The 14574-nt window shown below is 38.2% G+C and overlaps 1 protein-coding gene and 1 pseudogene across 1 annotated transcript in view; one reads left to right on the forward strand and one right to left on the reverse strand.

The window, feature by feature from the left end:
* foxn2a (forkhead box N2a) overlaps positions 1-14574 on the forward strand; it is an 80261-nt gene that overhangs the window by 3393 nt on the left and 62294 nt on the right. The gene's annotated exons all lie outside the window — the stretch shown is intronic.
* Positions 2397-2509, reverse strand: LOC148354127 (U2 spliceosomal RNA; annotated as a pseudogene).

The raw sequence follows: 14574 nt of genomic DNA on the forward strand, positions 1-14574 counted from the left end.
ATTTTAATCTACAAGGCACTCAGGTTATTTAATCCTTGAGCATGGAAAGTGTTTTAAAATTAATCTGTGTGTTTCTAAAATTACATTAAATGTGATATCATGTAGATATGTTTGGAAAAATACTCGTGAAATTATATTTTATTCAGGAGGTTATGTTCAATGTAATTGTATAAAAGCAGCGTCACCTGTCAATCAGGTTATATTAAAAACATTTTTTTATTGATATTTGTTTTTTTATTTAGAACATATCTTAGCTATAATCAGTGAGGAGGAAACATATTGGGGAAAATGTTTTCTTATCCTTTCAATCTAAAAATATCTATGTATTTGCCTAGTTCGATCTTTTTATTACTTAAATCAATATTCACATTTGTTTGTAGATTATTGATTGTCTGCATTGAAAGTTATTTGTACAAAACCTAGCATCAACTTTTTTTGATTAAGTATTTTTTTCAGATCTTTACTATTGTTCATAAAGAGTAAACATAATGGGATATTTTATGATCCTCTTATAATGTTCTATTTTTAGTTTGTAGTGCTATTTTCTTAATAATTAAATTAATGGAGTCATATTTTTTGTTGTTTTTTTCAGATTTATAATAAAATGTGGGTACATTTTTATTTTTATTTTTTCACATTAATCATATGGTATTTTTTTTTATGCAGACATCCATAAAGGGTAAACATAATGGTTATGTTATCCTTATAAAATGTTTATTTTTCCTTTTTAAGTCAATATTTTTAATTTTTGTATTTATTTACTTGTTCAGATTTTTGGATAAAAAATCTGCATAAAATAATTACCATAGAGGTTGAATTTGACTTTTTTGGGGGGTGGGCTGATGTTCACTCAGCAGATGCCCACTAGATGTCTCCTCTCACTTATCATCTGTTACATGAGGAATGAATGTCACATGGTGGCTGAGGTCCATAACAACAATGTACTTGACTCCAGCGCTCCATTTAATTCAATCACAGTCTATTGTCTGGAAGATGATTCACTTCACTCAATTTCCTTTCCATATGGTGATTGGTAAAACATCTTGGTGAGGATGTTCTTATTTTATCTTAACGATTTCACACAATAGAGAGGGAACATCCTTTTGTTATGCTTTTCTTTTGTACAAAGCAACCAAAAATGTAGTCAAATTATTATTTATTTTCCTTTATTTCTTAAATTTCTGCATTTATTTGCAAGCTGCAATAACCCACGATAGATTTGGGTCAACGGCCCATCAACTGTACTTGTTTTTCTTTGTTGCTTTGTGTCAAGATGAGTACAAAACCTCTCTCCATTCCGCACAATTGTTTTATAAATCAAACGAAAATTACTGTGTCATAATCCAGCCTGGCCAATGTAGCAAATCCCATAAATGAAGACACAAAGTAAAGATTTTCGAAAAATATATTTTGCTGAAAAATAATCAATATTAGAAGTTTATTTTTATCTACAGAATTCAGAGCATCAAAGCTACTCTAACACAGTGTTGACAACCAATCACCCCTGCATTATATTGAAACACATACTAGATTCAAATGAACAAAACATGAAAGGAAGAAGACTCAAAATGTGTTGGAAAACACAAACTCGCTCGGACTGAACAAAACATGAAAAAAAGACAATGCGGTATATGTTTGCATACCAACTGCTTCTAACTGAACAAAACACGAAAGGAGGAGAATGCAGGGAGCATACTCACGTGAGGATAGAACAACAAAATGTTCCAACATCGGCCAACTCTAACTGAACAAAACATGTAAGAGGGAGACACAGGGAATATACTCGCGTGTAGAAAATATTTCAACACCCAAACTGCTCTAACAGAACACAACATAAAAGTAGGGCCACCAGAATTTGTTGGAACAAAATCTACCTTACATTGTACAAAACATGAAAACAAGCCAAACCTGGATACATTCAGATATCAGCTGGCTCTAAACAAATAAAACATAAAATAAATAGAACACCTGGAAACATACTCACACGCGGCTAGACAATGTTCCAACACCAACTGCGTCTAACTGAACAAAACATGAAAGTAGGAACATCAGGGGATTTTGTCATCAAAATATATAGTCTTTACAGCCCTTTCCGACTTCTTGTGATCAAGGGCCATACAAATAAGTGTGACTTGACTTGACAAGATACAGTAAATATTGTTGTGTGGATAGAAATAAAACTACATAAAAACACCAAAAATCAAACAGTTCTAACTGAACAAAACATAACAGGGGTTTTGGGGTTTTTAAGGGTTATTGTTCTATCTTCGTTATTCATTATCCATTATCCATTATCGGTCAGTTCATAATACGCTACAAAGCCTAGGAGCCGGGACACTTACTCTCAGCCAAAAGGCCAAGCTAAGGTCCTAGCCCTAAAGCCTTGCTGCGATCATTGCGAATGCACCGTTCCCGGAGGTACTGCAATACCGGGCCGATGCGTGGAGTGGACAGAGCAAGCTCTTATTCCATCTCAGGATTGCAAAAATCAAAATTACTTTATAGATAGTCTACAAAATCAGAACCATAGGGGGCAACACAAATAACATAGCCGCTCATGGGCAGAAAAAGAGTCCCATGACAATGAGACTATAAAATAAAACGAGGGCACATTAACTAACAGTCTCCGAACAAAAACCTGAAAAGGAGGACACTCAGAATGTGTTGTGAAAATAACTAGCACTAATTAAACAAAACATGGAAGTAAAACGACCCTGGACACACAGCCAAATGCTGACATAACAATAACAGGAGTGCCATGACGGCCAGACTCTTGAATCCCCGATTTGGGCATGGCACAGGCTAGGGTTCTAAAATCAAACGACTAGGCTATAATCTACAGTTTTATTTTATGATTCCAAGCGTTTATTCGATCAGTTTTCTAAATGCACAGGTTTTCTTCTCGACTCTTGGGTTTGAGTTACGGCGGCGCACGTGTTGGCTTGGTAACCATTTTGGTATCCCGTAGCAACGGAGCTCTATTGAACGCTCTGTATTGGCTGATGTGAGCGACGCTATCATGTCACCAAGTCGCATCCATACAGCAGCAGCAGAGAATAATGAGCGGCTTGTGCTACGTTCGCTAGTCCAAATTGTGTGAAATAATAGGGAGGGGTCCTGGACATCAGAAATGGCTTTTTGTAAATGCACGTGTTGGCATTGTGGATGCTGATTTGATGCAGTCGGTCTGCACAGAATTTATCAAATGCACTTACGTCTATTTTGGACTATAAGGCGAATCCGATTGTAAGGGTCACATTCAAATTTATGTCCTTTGTGAAATATTTTCATTTGAAGTAGACCTCCAGGATACGACATTATTTAGTTCTGAATTGGGGATCGCAAGGTAACATTGACGTATAGGGATAAAAAACAATGCTAATTAGCACAACCAGATAAAAACATTTAAAAAAGCAAAATATTTTATATGAAGTACGACCTATGTGTAATATATGTGCATGATTAAATAACGTTATGAAAAAAATATACATGAACGGAAAAAATGAAATTCGACTTTCTTTCGGTGTGACGTGTATTGAGCTGGCACAGTGGAGTACCGGGTAGATGCAGAGGAGGGAATCACAAGTGAAACAGATTTTAAACTCACTTGCACAGATTGTCATACTCTAATAATTTTTTCTCGCTGTCATCAGCTCCTTATTTTTGATAATTGTCCTGATCATCTATATTTTACAGCCGTACATAGCGATGGTAGTGATTTGTTTGCCGTTATCGTATTTTTTAATCATCGCAAGCATTATTTCCATGGGGTTTCTTTCCTCTCCCTTTAGTATCACATGTCTCAGGTCTTGAGCTAAAATTCCGGTATTACATCCCTGACTCGCAGTCCTTACAAAGCACACAAGATTCTGAACTGAACAGAAAGGCATAATGGGAGGTAGTTCACCCTCTTATGAAACTGTGATGTAAACCAGTAGCAGGCCAAAATGTATGGCATGAACAGAAAGGCATAATGGGAGGTAGTTCACCCTCTTATGAAACTGTGATGTAAACCAGTAGCAGGCCAAAATGTATGGCATTAGAGACATAACTTGTCATACTCCGCAAGGAATTTGGAATTCATGTTGTTTAGTGGGAATGATGTAAAAATGGCAAAAAAACCCTCTCATTCTACACCTTAAATAAAATAAACCAATTGTAAGGTTGGGTCATCACAAGATGATTTTTAGACGATGTTGTATCGGGGAAAGAAGGCTGTAAAAAGGGGAAATAAACATCCTATAGTACACTGTACAACAAAAACGTAAGGAGGGGGTCACCGCAAACTCATTTTTAGTGGAGGTGGTAATGTGGGGAAAATGCTAAAAAGAAGGGCAAAAAAGCACCTTATTCCACCAAAAGTGTCGTAAAACGGGGGCAGCATATCCAGGGGTCTACTGAATAAGGTCCACTGGACTATAAGACGCATTGAAATAAAACTACAGTACTGTAAAAGCTAGGGATGCAATTAAAAAGTATAAACCAACACGATGAAATCTGGTCTTATCACTAAAATGAATGGATCTATTAAAAAATGGTACCGGCCTTTTATTGTAAATTATGCTCATAATAATGTAATAAGGCCCCTATTGATGTTTTTTATTTCCCTTATTAAGTGATAATAAACCTTACAAACACATCACGGCACCTATATACTCATAGAGCAGCATACTATGTAGAATAAAAACAAAGACAACGTGTGTATCATATTGATTTGTTTACCAAATAAATGCTCGTTCAAGGGTTAGGGTTATTTGCTAGGGTACCGTCACAATATTAGCATTCTACGATGACGCTGTCGTCTGCTACGAGTGACCGAGACGATCAGGATTACAGCTGAAATGGGTCCAACAAAAACACTTCTGAGGTCTATTCCATTCCAGCTACCGGCTACCCTTTGTGGAGTTTGCATGTTCTCCTCGGCCCCTCCGGTTACATCCCTCATTCCAAAAATAAGCATGGTGTGTCGACTGGGAAATTAAAAAAAATTGTCCTTTTTTTTTTTCGAAGGGAAAAATTCCTGTATAAAAATTGTGTCATGATTACTGATGTCAATCACCTGTGCCCGTTCATTTGGCGCCAACCACTGCGGGCTCTGATTGGCTCTCTGTCCCTATTCAAACCCAGTCCTGTCACTCTCCTGTTGTCAGCCCGTCTGCGAACCTCTGTTGATACAAGGCAAGCCTTTTTTGACCCTGACTCCCGCCTGTCCTGTTTTTGCTCCCGTTTGTCTCCGGCTACGACCTGTTTTGATCCCGACCACGTCTGCTCCCCCGTCCCGGATTACGACCCATTTTTGATCCCGACTACCTCTACTCTCCCGTCCTGGCTTAAGACTTGTTTCCGACCCTGACCACGTTTTTGCTCTCCCTGTCCCAGCTACCGACCTGTTTTTCTGTCCCTGACACCGCCATCGCTCGCTACGGAAGATCCTCTTCCGTATTCAGATCACAATCCGAGTGCGAGAGCGACTTGCCTCCCGCGTCCAGCGAACACCGGATCGCAACCCTTCCTCTCTCCTCCAATAAAACTTGTGGTAAATGCTACACAATTGGGTCCTGATTCCTGGTTGTGACAAATTGTTATACGACGTTCACAATTAGAAATGATCAGAAAACGTGGAAGTTGTCAGGTATGGGTGCCTTCTCAATTTCCAGTCCAGAAAATAAGGCTTTCTTTGTCCCCCACACATATTTCCAATCGATGACCGTTTAACCCAGTCAATATCTGAAGGCATCCAGAGGCAGACACAACAGGATAAGCATCTTTTGTCTCAGACCCTCGGCCGCCCGATACCCCTCCCCTCGGTCCCCTCCTCTAGTTGGGCTGCTGTTATAGAGAGGGCAGATGGCTCATTAGCATAAATAGGACAAGAAGAGAGTGAGCGAGGGGATATCGAAGCGTCTAAAAGCAAGGAAACGGGAGGCCGTTGCTAGGAGAGTGAGAGACAGCTTTATGGCAACACAAAGCTGACCCCCGCATCCAGACCCATCTCGTTTCCGCCCCCTTTTTTTAGGCCGAGGCTGCCGGTAGGGGCCAGATGGCCCTTGGGCCCCGCCGTCTCTACAGCTGGGGCCGCTTTATAACAACACGGCGGGACCTGGCACGCCAGAATCTCACCTCGTCCTGTCCAAAAGCTAAGAATAGATCCACACTTGTTGCCCGCATCACCATAGGTAGTGTTTCCAGGTTTTCATTTGAATCCAGTTTCAATCACCTTGTTCTCTTTTATATCCCATTCGGCCTTGTCCCGCTTTCATTTTGTCAAGCTCTAGTCGTCTAGAAGTGTCAAAGATTTTAAATACCGTCAATGCCGGACTTCAGGCCGCTACTTTTTTCTACATTTTAAACATTGCGGGTTTTAAATACGGTCAAGTCATGTTCATTCTTAGAGCCCTAATCACAAAAAGTCTAAAAGGGCTGTGTTTTTTAGTAATACTGTAGTTTTATTTTTGAAGTATTTCTGTTGCAGTATTTCTATTGGGGTATTTTTGACGTATTCCTTTTTTTTGTAGTGTATGTGTATTATTTTTTCATTATTACTGTAATATTCCTGTCGTTATATGTTTGCAGTAGTATTTTTGTGGTACTTCTGTCATAATGTTTCTGTAGTAGTATTTATATAGTATTACTCTTGTAGTATTTTTGTAGTAGTTCTGTTTTTTTAGTATTACAATAGTAATATTCCTGTTTTGTGTTGGTTTTTTTTGTAATATTTTTGAAGTAGGATTGCTAATAACAGTATATTTCTCTAGTAGTATTTTTTTCTTAATTTTAGTATTCCTGGAGTGGTATTGTTGTTTTATTTCCCTAGTAGTATTTTTAAAGTATTTCCATAGTAGTATTTTTGTAGCATTTCTGTAGTACTTTGTAATATTATGTAGTTGTATTTTGGTAGTATTTCTTTTGTAATACTTCTGTAATAGTATTTTAGTATTCTAGTATGGCTGTTGAATAATTTTTGTTGTATATCTGTATTGTTTTTTACTAAAAAAATAAACATTTTATAAAATAATATGCCCTAAAAGAATGAATAAAGTTGAGCTTTACTTACTTTTGGAAGATGGGCTTCAAGAGTTCCTCCTCCGTGGTAAAAAGTGGCCGAAAAAAGTGATCCAAACGTTTTCTCAAACACATCAAGCTTCCTTATTCCACTTTCATTTACACACGATGTAAAATCTAACTTACAGCAATGTCCGGATATTTTTCGACATCCCGAAAAAAATGTTTGTATCTCCTGATTTTCGTAAGTGGAATGATCGTGAGTAGGGGAGCGTCTGTATTGAGGTACGTTTTTGTATTAAAATTGATACTGGCAGTAATTTATTACAAAACCCACCTAGGTACGTATCCCTTTTTGCACATTGATGCTGACGTTAGGAGATGGGTTTTTTTTTGGTTGATGTTGTGTTTTGTTTTTTTTAGTCAGCCATCGCTGTTATTTTTAATCCTCCTCTTGAGTCACTGACCTTGTTTTTAAAGGCCGCAAAGCTCAGTAAATGTATTCATCCGTATGCAAATGAAAAGCTTGCCAAAAATATGGGGCAGGCTCAAAAGAGAAGTGACAAATTAAATCCCGCCATGTTGTGTCTGTCCATCAAATCGACACGACGGACTCGATAACTCATCTCTTCTCTGTGGACCTTTGATTGCAGTCCAAAAGAAAAAACACTCAGAATCTGTTAAAGATGAATAATACACATTAATACTTCAGTAGGGGTAATTACTGAGTTGGTAATAGATGATTAGAAACCACATAGCTACTTCAAATTATATCATCGTGCTATTATTCATGAGAACGAATGACAGAAAACCCTCACTATAACACGGTTCGCTTTTCAAGTTCTTTCTAGTTCCTCGAGTTGCATGGTGTTCTGCAATCTGATTGGCTAAAAGTGTCTCCGCTTCTTCTTTACCCGTTTGGTCAATAAAATTTAAAATTCGACAGTACAGTAGCTAATTGTAAAAAACAAAAAATGATAATACAGTACCTCATTTTTTATAAACAAATGCTTGAGCCTGTAAAATGGTTTGTTCTTTGGTTTCAACGTATGAAAAAGTTCAGTAGACCCCTGGGATATAGCATTGGTACGTTCTGAAATGGGGATCGCAAAGTAAAATTGCTGTATAGTGGGGGATAACCTATGGTAATTAAAAACATAAAAGTGACAAAAAGGCCTATAGTAAGTACTACGTTTGTGTAAATAACATTATAAAATAATATACACTTAAAGGAAAATATACATTTTTTTTACATTTGGTGTGATGTGACTTGAGCTGGTTAAGTGGAGTAGAGGGTGGATACCAAAGGGGGCGGCGAAGGCTGATTAAAGTTAAAACAAATTTATAACCACTTGCAAGGATTGTCAAGCCTTTTAAAGATTTGTTTTCTTTAATCATTTACTTATTTAAAATAATTGTCCTGATCACCGATAGGCCATGAAACTTAGCAAGGCTAGCCATTTTGTGTGCCCTTTTGTATTTCTTAACAAGCGCAAGTTTCGTTCCCATTGTTTTCATCATACCCGTCCCCAGACATCAGCCTCAAGAGGGCATTTGAAATGCATGGGGGGTGGGGGGCACAATGATCGTTGCCCGCAAAAAAAAAACGAGATCAGTTAGGGGAGCATAGACCCTTAGTGTGGAGGTGTGGTTATCATGCTTTTGCCTCTCACTTTAGCATCACTGCAAACTTTGAGAACCACAGCAAATAAATACAGTACAAAAATACAATATTGTATTGCCGAGGGGCAGACTTTATGAGGCACGCAAGATTTTGACAGAAAGGCATTGTGGGAAGTTATTTTGCCAACGGCATATCTGCATTTTTTTTCACGCAAACCATTTGCAGACCAGAATTTTATATGACGTTGACCAATAGCATACAGGCCTCGAGACTTAACTCTACATACCCATGGACACCACAAACTTTGCAGAGTTTGCAAAATAATTTTTTGTTGATGTTGTATAGTAAGGGAAATGCTCTAAAGAGAGGTGGAATACGGTTTATTTATTTGTTTTCTTATTCTACATTGTATTGTGAAAACGCAGTATCCAGAGGGTCTACTGTACAGTATAAGGTGCACTGGACCGAAAGGCGCAAAAAATTAAACTACTGTAGAGGTACAGTTGCATTAAAAATAAACTCACTTTATTAAATCAGGTTTCACCTCTAAAATACGTTGACGCATTCATGAATAGTGACAGAGACAGAGTTGTAACTCGGCATTTGAAACACTATTTAATTGTATACGTTTTTGGGCATGCAAAATATTTTTTTGTCATATATTAGGGAAAATACTGTAGAAAGGGGCTGGAAAAAAACATCTTAATTAAACATTATAAAGTAAAACATCTTAAGGTGGGTTGCCGTAAACTGGGGGTCTACTACAACCATACAATTAATCATGAAAACAAATTAAATGTGAGTGGTTGCTGGGCAGGATGGCATTTACCGTATTTGTTTGTGTATAACATGCACCCATCATTTTGGATTAAAAATCCTTGTCCATTTTTTCACTTTTTCTTAGCTTAGTTTGGATTCCGCACTCTTGATGCCGCGACCCTGGTTCGATTATTGTTGCAACCAATGTTTTGCGACTGAGATATTTTTGGACTAATCATTGCACAAATACGGTTATACAGGGGTACCTCTACTTACAAATGTCTCTACATACGAAAGTTTCAGGTTACGAAGTACCTGAACGGAAAAATATTGCCACAACTTACAAAGTCAAATATACAGTACAGTACGCGCTGCTCCCAGAGTTTTCCAAAGGTAAACAAATTGACTATCACTTGAGAGTTCAAGGATAAGGAGGAGGATCCAGCCATCATTCAATCAGCCCAAATTTTAGCAAAATTCCATGAAACTTCGTAATTTGTGGAAAAGATTCACCTGGAAAAGCTGTTGACATGTCGGGCTATCCTTACGTTTGCCTGGCTCATTTTACACGGATTATTAAAAGCCAGCAAAAGCAGACATCATTGAATCAGTTTTTCAATAAACACGAGGCAAAAAGGTAAATGAATATTCATATCATTTCCTTTATTCTTTTTTTTTTTTTTTTACCATATGTGCCTCTCGTTTTATGTTTATTGTGCGGTAATATAATTTATTTATGTATTGGTTTCATGTTCTGATGCTCTTTTATGATTTATTAAAAAAAACTGTACTTTTGCAGAGCTTGGAATGCATTCTCGTTTTATACACGAAATGCATTTCTACTTAAGATGTTTTCAGGTTCAGAACGAATTAAATTTGTGCGTAGAGGTACCACTGTATGTTGTAAAATCTCGTGACTGACACCCACCCAAACTTTGAGTTCCTTTTTTAGGCAAAGAGCATAGAGACGGCACAGAAATGGTCCGGCGTTACCTAGCTCCACTCTCCGGTTGCATAGGAACACGTGCCTACCCTGCAGACACACTCCTTCCCTCTGCGCTGCCATGCTTCATTACCTCCTGCTCAGCCAGGCAAGAAGGCAATGCACCACTTTCTCCAGTCTGATGCCGAGTGCCCTCTCCTAGCCGACCATCGCCCTCGGGCCTTGGGTCACTCTGGCTTTTTTATGCATTGGGCACTGACCAAAATGGGAGAGTGCTACTTGGAGACATTATTTTATCGTTGACTTTTGTTTTCGGTAAGATAAACAGGTGCTGTTGTTTTCTTTTTGGGTTTTGTTTTTCTGACAAATATTTTTTGGGCGGAGACTGGTTAGCACATCTGCCGCACACTTCGGAGGTCCATTCCATTCCAGCTACCGGCTACCCTGTGTGGAGTTTGCATGTTCTCCTCGGGCACTCCGGTTACATCCCACATTCCCAAAATATGCATGGCGTGTCGATTGATAAATCCAAGAAATTGTCCCTAGGTATGAGCGAGTGTGTGTGAATGGTTGTCTGTTTCTGTGTGTCCTGCCACTGACTGGCGACCAGTTCAGGGTGTACCCCAACATAACCGGCTTCAGTGTCCCCGCGTCCCTAGTGAGGATAAGAAAATGGATGGATAGAAAGAGTTGATGGAAGCTTCAGAGAGCTAATATTGAATATTCCAAAATGTCCTTTCGTTTTGCTAAAACACACAATTATGTTATACAGCTATTGGGTGTTATGATAAATGTACTCAAATTTCATTCATCTCTATAATGGGCTACCAGTTGGATATGCATTTCTAAAATAACGTGTTTTTACTATGTTGTTGCTAAATTCTAGCTATAACATTACCAGGTCATAATTATTCAAGGTTAAGGGGCTCAGTCAAACAACTAAGCATCATGCAAGTTAGAAATCAAATTTCCAAGGTAATCACAATGACCCATAATGTATTTTCAAAGCCAGTCCACGGGCTACTCAGGTGGTCTTAGGGGGCAACCTGATGCCCCCAGCACCATGTTGGAGACCCCTGACCGAAAGGATTAAAGATAGGCCAAACAGAAGGAATTATTGTTCTGGAAGATAACCCTCTGAATAAAAGAGAATTTGGTAAAAAAAAAGAAAACGTATGTTTTCAATAAAATCATACAAACAAAATAAAAGAGACTTCTTGATCCAAGTCACTCTTACAGAAAATGTTTATACACAATTTGGGGCTCTATTTATTACACGTCATGCTGTGTTCATGATTTTATTTGTCATCGTCAAGTCAGGCTCCATGTAAAGATATACGTAGATTATATTTTTAAAATGATTACTTTTTTCTTTTCTTTTTTATTTGACTATATTTTCATGATTTATATTTTTAATTTTTTTTAATATTTTGTAAATTAAAAAAATAAATCAATGAAACATAAAAAAACATAGACATTTGATAAAAAAAATAACAAGATACATAAAATGAATAAAATAACACAACAAAATAAATTTAAACATACATAATGAATTATTTAGCTCCCAGTGGTAAAACAAAACGTATATATATATATATTGTTTGAATAATACAAAATAGTGAATGAACTCTCATATAAATGTTTATTTTTAAAAGATACCTTTACATTGAGAGATGTGTAATTATTATACATAAGGAGAGCCTCACCAAGAGGGAGCTGACATGATTGTCCACCATCTTGCTACTACGAGTACCCAAAGACCAAAAATCCTTATGCTTGCATGTCTTTCAGACAGACAAGAAAATCAGAAGATACACGGTACAGTTTGGTCACTTTAAATCTCCGTAGTTTGTCTTCGTTCTTATGCTTTAGAACTCGTTTTTAGTTGCACTGCACAATACAGCGACATCTGGTGGTCAAATATTACCCAATTTCCCCTCTTTAAAAGTCAAGTCAAGTTTGTGACGCCCTTAACAAGAAGTATCAAAGAGCTGGACAGACTAAAGACTATTATGGCAGCATCCCCTGATCTACAACCTACATGAGGACAACGAAAAAATCAAAAACAGCATGAGGAAAATGAAACCTTGAGAAGGGACCGGACATGAGGTAATCCCCCTTCCAGGTTGACCAGGCCAAAATGGATTTAGCATTAACAAACAATAAAATTTAAAATACAATATAAAATAGTTCAAGTATAACAAAGGGATATGTCATTATTTCTACAAACTTTACACAAACTGCACATAGATAAATCCTAGTAATGATGCAGGGACTTTAGAAATGTATAACCCTAGTTCAAGCTCACACTGCTGCATATAAGTCCACAATTGTCTGGGGAAAAAACAGTGTGTTTGTGATCGAGGAATGGCCACAAGCTCTGCAAAGCTATGCGTGAGTCAAAAAACAAAGCTCTCAGTGTTGTCGTGTTGCATCTTTGTGACAGCCCGATGTCTCGCGGACTTTGCATAGCTAATGCTACATCCAAACCCATATGGTGTCGTGAAAAAGTATTTGCTCCTTTTCTTATTTCTGTGTGTATTTGCACATTTATCACTCACATAGGTTTTAGATCACACACAGACAACCTAAGGACATACAAAAATGCAGTTTTGAAACGTTAATTCCATTTATTAAGGCAGCAATAACAGAAATCAACCATATACGATCATTGGCAATGAGTCTTTTACAATTGCCTAAAGAAAATGGAGGACCATTTTGTGGACTGAGGTAAGTAAAGTTGTCCTTTTTGGGTCCAGGGGCCACAGACCGTGTCTAAGACGACCCCCTAACCCTGAATTCAAACCTCAGTACACATTGAAGACAGTGAAGCATGGTGGTGCAAGTATCATCGTCTAGGCATGTTTCTCCTACTCTGGCAATGGTCCCATATATCGCATACCAGAGATCATGGATCAGTTTGTGTATGTCAAGATACTTGAAGAGGTTATGTTTCCTTATGCTGAAGAGGACATGCCCTTGAAATTTGTGTTTCAACAAGACACTAACCTCAAACACACCTGTAGACGGGCAATGTCTCGAGTCCAAACCAATACAATTTTGTTACGGAGTGGCCAGCCCAATCCCCAGATCTCAATCCAATCGAGAACTTGTGGGGTGAGATCAAAATTGCTGTTTGTAACGCAAAACCAATGAAAGTAAATGAGCGATGGAAAGTTGTTAAGGTATCATGGAGTTGAATAACAACTGAAAGATGGCACAAGTTGGTTGACTTTATGCAACACAGAGATGAAGCAGTTTTGAACTTTTTGTCCAATTGCACAGCCTTCGGAGCTGGGTGAATGCTGGGTCTTGTTAGTTGTCTGAGACTCTATTGCACATACTGGTACCGTTTTTGGCATGTTACAATACAAAATATGCTAAAACCGATATATTCTGGTTGGTCACATTGCACTACTATTATTTTGAACAGCACTGTTTATACTACAGTTTTGTGCAATAGTATGAAATTTCCCTTTCATTTAGCAGTAGCCGTCACTCCAATGTTAATTGACTGACTACAAGTGTTGATTTGCCTCGACGAAGCTAGTCATTTAGGCCGAATAACCAAATTTGGTTCAGCAATAGAGCGGTCAGGGGATCAATTTATTTCTTCGATGTTCCCCTGCACCCCACCCCCGTGCATTGTATGGTTTGACTCGGCCTTGGGAAAGGCTTTGAACGGAGCTTAAAAGTGCAACGAGACGACGGCGGTCAATGAAAGAGAAAAGAGACACTCGAGGCGATGCGATAAAAAGATGACAGTTGAGTGTGTTTCATTTTCTGGAAACAAAGAGGTCCAGTCACTGAAAAAGGCCAATTGGAGTTGTAGAAATTGCTGTCTTTGTAAACAGGACAATCACTTACAGTGTATTGATCGCTTCCCTGAGCCTGTAATCAGGGATGTAAACAGGAGGGAGTGTAAATCGAACGCCTGATTCCAGTGTCCTGGGATGTTTGCTACGTTTCCTTGGTTACCACCTAGGTCTATATTTGTTGTGGTTAAAATATTACAGATACAAAGCTGTAAGCTTCTTTCATACGTGGTGGCATGCCTGCTGCGTGGCAGCAGAAAAGAAAACCTTACAGTCATCGATACAGCCCAGAAAAATCATCGGCTGCTATCTGCCTAGTCTGGAGTAGATTTTGTTTATGCTATCGCGGCAGAGACTACATTATCACCACCTCTTTAACTTGCTGCTCTCTGGCAGACACCAGTCCTTTAAAACTAAGACTAAAAGGATTG

This window comes from Urocampus carinirostris, chromosome 13 (assembly GCF_059441175.1).
Source record: "Urocampus carinirostris isolate Australia breed hairy pipefish chromosome 13, RoL_Ucar_1.0, whole genome shotgun sequence".
Lineage (NCBI taxonomy): Eukaryota > Metazoa > Chordata > Actinopteri > Syngnathiformes > Syngnathidae > Urocampus > Urocampus carinirostris.